General features: G+C 49.8%; 1 protein-coding gene across 6 annotated transcripts in view; it reads right to left on the bottom strand.

Annotated features, from left to right (window-relative positions):
* Nucleotides 1-5,353, bottom strand: part of SCYL3 (SCY1 like pseudokinase 3) — a 30,725-nt gene extending 25,372 nt beyond the window's left edge. For 2 of the 6 annotated variants that reach the window (XM_045028442.1, XM_045028438.1), the window contains exon 1: nt 5,132-5,244. The gene's annotated coding sequence lies outside the window, so the exon portion shown is untranslated. The other 4 variants (XM_045028441.1, XM_045028439.1, XM_045028443.1 and 1 more) reach the window with 4 other exon arrangements.
* Between the last annotated feature and the right edge of the window lie 3,722 nt (nt 5,354-9,075).

Consider the following 9,075-nt stretch of genomic DNA (forward strand, 5'->3'; position numbering starts at 1 on the left):
GAAATCATGTCTTATCTTTGAGGGCATCTGCACAGCACTGTGGGGATCAGAAAGGAATTCTTGCCCGACCCTCTGTATATTATTTTGCACAGCTGGATGATTGCATTATGGTAGTTTTCGCCTTCCTCTGAAGCATGAGGCACAGACTACTGCTGAAAGCAATAGCACACACTTCTTGACCTCTTGGTCTGATTTTTATAAGGCAAAGCTTCCATTCTGGCTTATCTCTAGTTTTTAATCCCTTCCCAGGGTTCATCAGTGTAGGATATGTGTTGGTAGATTTTTCTGTTATACGTTCTTGGTTTTCTTCTCACTTACTGCTTCAATTAAAAATTAGTTATCTAACTGGTTGCCTTGAAAAATATGGTGCATTACAGTCTAAATGTTTCATATGAAATGGATAAATTCTTATTAATTATTTAATAAACCAGTTGTGCAATCCATATAGTCAGTATGAAATTTGGGATTTAACTTTTTTTTTTTTTTTGGAACAGATGTAGCTAGGTAAGAAACTGTGTCATCTGAAGCTAGAAGCCCAGCAGGAGGCACCCACAATAGTGGGGTACTGATTTTATACAAATCTTACATAAACACTCTCATCTTTTTATGCTTGGACAGCAATGGAGAGATGGGTTGTTCTATAATTAACAGATAGTTAGAATCCTGCATATGCTTCCCAGTAGGATGTATCTATTTTAATAAAGGTCAGATGTGGTGACTGAACTGTTTGTCTCTCTTTGAAAACTGGAATGTAGTACAGCTTCTTATCTGCCTTCTCTGACACTCAGCCCACCAGCTTGTAGCAACTAAATGGATGCAGGATGGCATGAAGGAGATGGACTAAAAGGCCACTTTATATGCAAAAAGGGGCCAAATTTCAGACCAAACTTATATCTGACATTAAAGAGAGTGAAACACTTTCTACAGAAACAGAAAAATTCACTTTCAAACAGGAAAATACTTCTTTTAATGGGAGACTCAAGTCAATTAGGACACTTGTTTGTTACCTTCAGCAGATGGCTGGTAGTGTGTACGTGCACATGGAGAGCCTGGGGACTGAGTCCATAGAATTCAAAAATGGTGCCTATAGAATAGCTCCTCAAATACCTAAACAGTCCTCAGTTAAACCACCTCACTGTCTAAAAGATCTCTTGCACACATTTCATGGGTCCAGACTTGTAGGTTTAATCCTGAGAAATTATGTTTTTACCTAAATTTGAAATTTGAACATTAACATGTAACAAGCTGTAGTCATCTTGAATTGTGTTGGAATGTTTCATGTAACTAACCCTCTATTGGGGGCTGGGGAATGGACAGATTTCTATTACCTAACCACAAATAATTTGAGCACACTGTCTTAATTGTCATCAGAGCTGCCAGTCTCAACATCAGCTTCAACTTGGGAGTGATATGTCCCTCCCTGGATCACCTGAAACAAATATATCACTTGGCATCCAGATTGACAATAGCCCTATTACTTTGGGATCTGATAGCTAAACAAGACTGCTACCATGTCAAATCATTACAGAGAGCTTATCAAAAATTGTTGATTTATTTAAAACAGTTTATTCAATCTGATAATGACTTGATTTTATTACCCTGACTGATTTTATATTAACTCAATTAGAACAAAATGGATTTGCTTACACCTACTTTATTTTATGTTTTTGCTTAACAAGTTTGGCCTAGATTTTAAAGATACTTAGTCATTGCTCCATTCAGCATTTCAACACCTAACTGACCTAGGAGCCTAAGTCTCATTTTCAAAAGTAACTTTTAGGATACAAAGAGATTTAGTGCCCAAGTACTTAGGTCACTTTTGAAAGTGAGACTTAGGCTCCTAAATCAGTTAAGCATTAACATGTTAAGGGGGCAAAAATATCTAGGCCTTAGTTAATAAAATAGATACAATTGGAAATCTGTGTGGTTTGGATTTTTTTATCCTCAGAGAAATCAAGATTCTAGACCTGAAGGATAAATACAAGAGGCATCTCTGTGGCCCAGCTAGTGGCGGTCCATACAACTGCTCTATAGTCCTCTCATAACTGGTGCCTGAACAAAAACAGTTACCTTTTGAAGGACAGTTGATTACATATTATTTCTTTCAATAAGCAATGTTGGTTCCAAAACCACCTTGGAGATCGTGGGGTGGTGGATACCAGCTTATCATCCTAATGGCTGACCAATTCTCTGCAAAAAGTCTATGCTCCTCACATGGCACAGATTTAGGATAACGTGTAATTCATGTGCGGCTTTGCCATTTAAGACTAATGCAGACATTTCAAATTCATGCTGATAATACCCCACACTTCAATACAAAAGAGGCAGATAGTCCTAGAGAAAGAAATGTGTTTGTCAAGGAGCATATTTTACAAGCACTAAAGAAATTTCTTTTTGTTTGAGTCCTTCATAACTAAAAACCTGCAGCTAGCAAGCTGCGTGTTCATCCTTTAGCTGCAAAGCAGGAACCACTTTGAGTATCCTTAACTTTCTACCTTTGTGTTAGAAGGGGATTGCCAAGTGAATCCAGCTTCTTGAAATTCTTGCTTTTGGACAGATCTCATTTTCTTACATGTCCCTCCAGCCAATTGTCTCCTGGCAGCTGACACAATAGGCTGCATGTACTTCATGTCACTGCCACCAGAGTCAGGAGAGCTCTTCTCTCACCTTACTAAACACCAAGCTCACTTCATGGACTCAAACAAATGCTTGGCATGGAGTTTTAGGAAAAAAGTCATGTGTAAACATCACCTCCCTTCATCCAAGCAAAATGCACTTTTGAGACTCTAAGCATAGTAGGGGCTGAATGAGTGGGGAAAAAAAACAGGATATTTTTGACCGATCAGTTTACCATTCAAAGAGACAACCATCTTCAACAAATCCATTCAAACAAGACATAGTGACAAAGAACATCACCACCTTTCATGCTAGGAACTCCAGATATATAGTTGCCCCATGGAACATTCTCTTGCACCCCAAGATAAAGATACTGAAACAGTAGCTACCCAACCTTTTTCTGGTGAAGATCCCCATCCCCCTTTGATGGATTGGGTGCCTGTTCACACTGTGTTACCCATATCATATCCTGGCACAACTACCACCTCTCCATTTTCCTCTGCCCATTCACTCATTCGGGCTCTTTTCCATCTTTTTTCCTCCTCGCCTTGTTTCCCCTTTTTTCCTTTCTTCCATTTTCTTGCTCCCTATTCCCTGCTTGCTTCCCACCTTTCCCTTTTCACCAGAAGGCTGTATAATCCTTGGGATTGAGGGCTGACTTGTAGATCCATGGAGGTGGGCATCATGCCCTCTTGTGGTGGAGCCAAGTAAAGAGTAGGCTGCTGCCTGAGTCTGTAGCCCTCTACATATGAACTACCACCACAATAAAGATGCATTCAGTGCTGCCCTGGGAGCAGATGAGTAAGGCATCATGCAACTTTATCTCCACTCATCCAACATTATGCAGCTTTCCATTCATCCCATCCTCCACCCTGCAACCTCTTAAACTAGTCTGATGCCCTGCCCAGGCTAGTGCAGTGTTTCCCAACAGCAATCATCCCAGTGCCTCTTTTGGGTGTAGTGAACAGAGTGAATTTCTAAACTTATCACTCACTGCACGGGTCAAACTGCCATCCTGCAGTTTGCACAGACAGCTCATGGACAACCCTACAACCAAATATAGTATGTGAACAATGGAAAATGGCATATTTTGGCAAGAAAGCAAATTTCCATTTCAGCCTTCCTTGAGGACAGCTGAAACTTTGGAGGTTGGGGATTGGAAAAGATATGTTTTAAAGTTATGGAAGGTACTTTGAAAGCATCTGGTCTGCCCATTACCTAGTTTCAAACTACAAATTATTTATTGACAAGTCACCCATAACAATTCCAGGGTACTGAGTGAATGTATACAGGGGAAGTATTGTTCCCCAGACTAGATTTTTGGTATTAGGGGATCAAATGTCTGTGCTGCTGAGTTATAAATAACTTTATTCATCCAGGGGCCTGGTGAAGTCAAGGGGAGTTGTATCACAGCCCAAGCATATTTGTCCCCACAAAGCACAAAACTCCCACAGGGTGACTGAACTGCAATGTCATATTTGCACTAGAAATAAACACCCATTGAAACCCCCGACAAGAAATAAACATCCATTGAGACCTCCTGACAAAGCTGCTCAGACCCAGTAGGTGCCCTTGGGAAGGAGGACAGTGCACCTGGCTCCCATGATCTTGCCTCAGTGCCATCACAGGGACACGGGACGATATCCCACCCTGTGCCCCAAAGTCACCTGATAGATTTGTTGGCCATGGCAGGCTGCCACTGGGATAGACCAGGGAGAGATTAGTGACCTCTGGGGGCAGCCAGTCAGCGAGCTGCCAGGCAGAACCCTAGTCCTGAGCGAGGAAAGGATGCACTTCCTATCACACACCCAATACCTCTCCCACCAATAACCCTGCCTCTCCCCAACATCACCCCTCCTTAACCCTGCCCCATTACCCCCACCTGTCCCACCGATAACCCCTGCCTCTCCCCCACATCACCCCCCCTTAACCCTGCCCCATTACCCCCACCTGCCCCACCAATAACCCCTGCCTCTCCCCCAACATCACCCCCTTAACCCTGCCCCATTACCCCCACCTGCCCCACCAATAAACCCTGCCTCTCCCCATCACCCCTGCTTAACCCTGCCCCCATTGTCCCCATCTGCCCCACCGATAACCCCTGCCTCTCCCCCACATCACCCCCCCTTAACCCTGCCCCATTACCCCCACCTGCCCCACCAATAACCCCTGCCTCTCCCCCACATCACCCCCCTTAACTCTGCCCCCATTGCCCCACCTGCCCCACCAATAACCCCTGCCTCTCCCCCACATCACCCCCTTAACTCTGCCCAATTAACCCCTGCCTGCCCCTCCCCTCACCCCCACATTACCACTCCCCATTATCCTCTGCCTGCCTCATCAATAACGCCCCCATTCACCCACTCCCTAATCCTGCCCCCATCACCGCCTGCCCGCCCTATTGATAACCCACCTCCCTCCCCCAAATTACCCCCCCCCGCCACCTCCCACCAATGACCCCCCCTCCTCGGCCCCATTGGCCCCGTGGCGGGAGGGGACAGGGAGCCCCCCTCACCTGCCTTGCCCGGTCCGCTGGGGGAGGGGTCGGGGCCCGAGTTTCCACGCCGGCCTCAGCCCCGCCGACAGCCGCCGCCTCTCCCCACAGAGCCGCCGCCGCCGCCGCCCGCCCGCTCCGGCTTCCGGCCCCGCGCCGCACCATAGAGTCGCTCCGCCGGCGGCAGGAACGCCTCCCGGACAGGCAGCACGGCAGCGGCCATCTTGGGCCGGGGTGGGGCGGTGGAGGCACAGGGTGAGGTTGAGGCTGAGGGCGGAAGGGCGGAGCCCAGCCAGCGCCTGAGGCTGGAGGCGGCCATTTTGGATAGGGGCAGGGAGGCAGACGGGGCGGGGGATGTATGGCCGGCTCCCGGGCTGCACTCAGCTGTGGGTCGAGGGCCGCCGCCCTGAGTCACTTGGCAGCTCCGCTCCCCCGACCTCAGCATCCCCCCAGGGGTCGCTATGGTCACCTGCTGGCCATGAGCTGGAGGGGGCAGCAACGCCCTGCACCTCCCTCGGGGTCACGTCACCCCCCCCCCACGGCAGTGTGGCTTCAAAGGCGACACCCCCCCCAGCAGCCCCTGCCCAGGGTCCTGGGCCACACCTGAGCCCCCCAGTACCAGCCACTCTCAGCAGAGCTGAACCAGCACCATCACTTTAGTGCCCAGTGGCCCAGGATGGGCCCCACGCTCTGCAGGGGTGGGCAGGCCTGGTGAGAGAAATTAGTACATCATGTTAACTGCGCCCCACCACCTCCCGTTTCACCCCATTTACACAGACATTAGTGGGGGAACTGACCTCAGGGCCCCAGGACGAGGGTCCCCTCTCGTCAGCCTTGAGTGCAGGAGAGCAGTTTGGTGGTCCAACAACAGCTGTCATGGCAACACATTTGTTTGACATCATGATCAGGATGCAAATTTTGCATCCATTGTTCCACCTCTGGGGCAGCCTCTGTCATGGAGTTCCCAGGTGATGCTCTGGAACTGCTCCCCACAAAGCCAGTCAGGACTTTGGGGACAGGGGCAGCTCTAGGATTTGCGCCGCCCCAAGCAGGGCGGCATGCCGCGGGAGGCACTCTGGCAGTCGCTGGTCCCGCGGCTCCGGTGGACCTCCTGCAGACGTGCTTGCGGAGAGTCCACTGGTCCCGCGGCTCCGGTGGACCTCCCGCAGGCACGCCTGCGGATGCTCCACCGGAGCCGCGGGACCAGCGGACCCTCCGCAGGCATGCCTGCGGGAGGTCCACCAGAGCCGCCTGCCGCCTTCCCGCGGGACGCTGCCCCAAGCGCGCGCTTGGCGCGCTGGGGTCTAGAGCCAGCCCTGTTTGGGGAGCCTCCTCTCCCTTGGAGCAGACTGTTTTTAGGGCAAGAAGATCACACGGCTTCATCTTCCTGGGTCTGACCTTGGAGCATTCAGCATATGCCCCTCCATGCACTTCCCACAGCGAGTCTGCCCAGGCAGGGTCCTGGGGAAGCCAGAGGGTCCTGCACGCACCCCCACTTCACAGTCAGATGTGACTCTTAGCCAGCCAGTAAAACAGAGGTTTATTAGATGATAGGAACATAGTCTAAAACAGAGCTTGTAGGTACAGAGAACAGGACCCCTTAGCCGGGTCCATTCTGGGACCCAGCGAGCCAGACAACCCCATCTGCCCTCACTTCCCGTCCCCAGCCAGCTCCCAACTGAAAAACCCCCTCCAGCCCCTCCTTTCTGGCCTTTGTCTTTTTTTCCAGGCCAAGAGATCACCTGATCTCTTTATTCACCTTTAGCTATTCCCTTGCAGGAGGAAGGGCCCCGGCCATTTGTTGCCAGGATACAGTGTGTCGGCCATTTATGCACACTGGAGACTTAAGAAATGCATAGGGGACACTGAGGCACCCACACAGTATTCAGAGGAAACATTAAGAACAATCCCACTTCGTCACAGCCTCACATGAGCAAATGGTGTCACCTGAATCCTCACTGAAGAGGAGAGTAGCTGTGCTGTTTTGAGTCAGGTTTTGTAGAAGTCCACCTAAAATCTGTCTGGGCCTAGGCTTTCACATGCCCTATGAGATTTAACGTTGTTGTCTAATGTCTTCATTTCCAGAGGTTTTATAAGGGACATTCCATAGTGTCCAGCATATCTGGCTTCTATCAGGAAGCTTTGAATTGTAGTGACAAGGTCAGGGGGTTCCCTTTGGTTAACTGTAAAGTTTTATATTGTAAATCTGGTGTTTTATGAATTTACAAGTCCTCCATTACTATAGTATCTGAACATCTCTCTACCTTTAATGTTTATAATCTTCACAACCTGCCTGTGAGGCAGGACAGTTCTATTATCTCTGTTTTGCAGACAGGAAACTGTGGTACAGAGTGAATAAGTGACTTGCCCAAGGTTACACATTAAGTCTGTGGTAGAGCAGGAAATTAAACCCAAGTCTCTCAAGTCTGAGGCTTATGTTCCAGCCACTGTCCTTCATTCTTCTGGAAGGCTGAGATATGACTCCCTAGGAATTCTGATTATCGGTTGTGGACCAACTCCCTTACCTATGTAACCCCTTTGGGGTCTAGAGAGCATGGCCCCTTTAAATCTTTTTCCCAAGGGGGAGGGGGAGAGTAAGAAAAAGGAGGGAAACTCCAGGGGGCAGGGCTGGAGCTGGAGGGAGAGAGAGGAGAAGCAGCATGGCTGGCCCTGGAGAAGGAAGCAGAAAGAACCTGCCTGAGGCCTGAGGAGGACAGGCCCGAACGGGGACAGCCCAGGACAGGAGCCAGGAGGAGCCCTGTGCCGGGGGGAATCGCCCGAGAAGGACAGGCCGGAGCTGGACCCAGGATCACGGCTGCCCGGAGCTGCCTGGGGCTGTGAGTACTGGGGCTTGTGACTCTGCACTGGGAATAAGGAGGGAGGCTGCTAGATAGTTAAGTGGGGAGGTGGTCGCTCTGTGTGGCTTTGCAGAGAGCGGCAGAAGAGGGCACCGGAGGGGTTTGCTGGGGAGAGTGCTCTGATGCTGAGAAGCGGAAACGGGTGCTTGAGAGTCTGAGGGGACCTGCCATGCGAATTATCCGAGCCCTGAAAGACTCACAACCAACTGCCACAGTGCAAGACTATTTAACTGCTCTTGAGAGTGTCTACGGTGCTACTGATAGCAGTGAAGACCTGTATTATCGTTTCCGCCATACCTATCAGGAGCCCCACAAACGATTGTCTGATTTCATCAGGAGACTAGAGGATTTGCTACAGCAGGTAGTGCGGAAGGAGGGCATCCCCACCAAGCGCATGGATTTCGCTAGGTTGGACCAAATCCTCCGGGGCACCCGACAAGATGAGTTGATGTTGTGGAAACTGCAGCTGAGGGAGCGGGCCCAAAATTCACCCCCATTCCACAAGCTCATTCGAGAGATACGTGAGGAAGAGGAGCGATTGTTGCAAGCGGATGCAGTGTTGCAGCCAAAGATGGCAGGGAGTCACACCACCACAGTGCTTGGAGAGATGGAAGATGCCCCATCAGTGGCAGCAGCACTGAGAGATTTGACCCGAGAAGTGGCCATGATGAAAGCTCAGGGACATACTGTGCCATCCTCAGGAGAGTAGCAGGAGGGGTGATAGCCAGCATGAAGGTTTCTGTTATAACTGTGGAAGAGATGGTCACTATGCCTTCGACTGTCAAAACAAGACAGATCATGCAAGGGTATCTCAGAGATTGCAGCAGACCATTAGGAGGCTTCAGGGAAACACCAAGAGGGCTTGGGGAAGGAGCAACCCAAGACAAGGCTCCCCAGGAAAAACCACAAACAGAGGCTACCCACGTGGGCTGATAGGCCCCCAGGCTATAGTAAATGTTCGTATAGAAGGACGATTGTGTGAGGCATTGCTGGACAGTGGATCACAGGTCACCATACTTTATGAATCTTACTACCGAGAACACCTGCAGCATTTGCCCCTGCGTCCCCTGTCTGGCCTGACAGTCTGGGGAATTGGCTGTGACTCCT

Source organism: Mauremys mutica, chromosome 8 (assembly GCF_020497125.1).
Source record: "Mauremys mutica isolate MM-2020 ecotype Southern chromosome 8, ASM2049712v1, whole genome shotgun sequence".
Taxonomy (NCBI): Eukaryota; Metazoa; Chordata; order Testudines; family Geoemydidae; genus Mauremys; species Mauremys mutica.